This window comes from Solanum stenotomum, unplaced genomic scaffold (assembly GCF_019186545.1).
Source record: "Solanum stenotomum isolate F172 unplaced genomic scaffold, ASM1918654v1 scaffold28916, whole genome shotgun sequence".
Lineage (NCBI taxonomy): Eukaryota > Viridiplantae > Streptophyta > Magnoliopsida > Solanales > Solanaceae > Solanum > Solanum stenotomum.
In genome coordinates this window covers 89,873-90,198 of record NW_026030226.1, presented here as the reverse complement: position 1 = coordinate 90,198, position 326 = coordinate 89,873, and positions in this window count along the sequence as shown.

Below are 326 nucleotides of genomic sequence, written 5' to 3'. Positions count from 1 at the left end.
TAAAGTTGAATTAAGCATGGATAAAAAATGTAACTAATGAAACACCAGACAAAGATCTATAAAGTGAATTAAATTTATATCAATAATGAATTAAACAAGTAATCTAACAGTAACAAATAATAAACTACAAAATGAATTAAATTTGCATTAAAAATGAATTATACAATATTAAAGTTGAATTAGAAGAGAATATTAACAATAAATGAAAAACGTAACTAACGAAAGACAAGACAATAATCTATAGACTGAATTAAACTTGTATTATTCATGAATAAAACATGTATTATATGTGTGTTATAAATTATTTTAGTTTGTATCACTAAGAA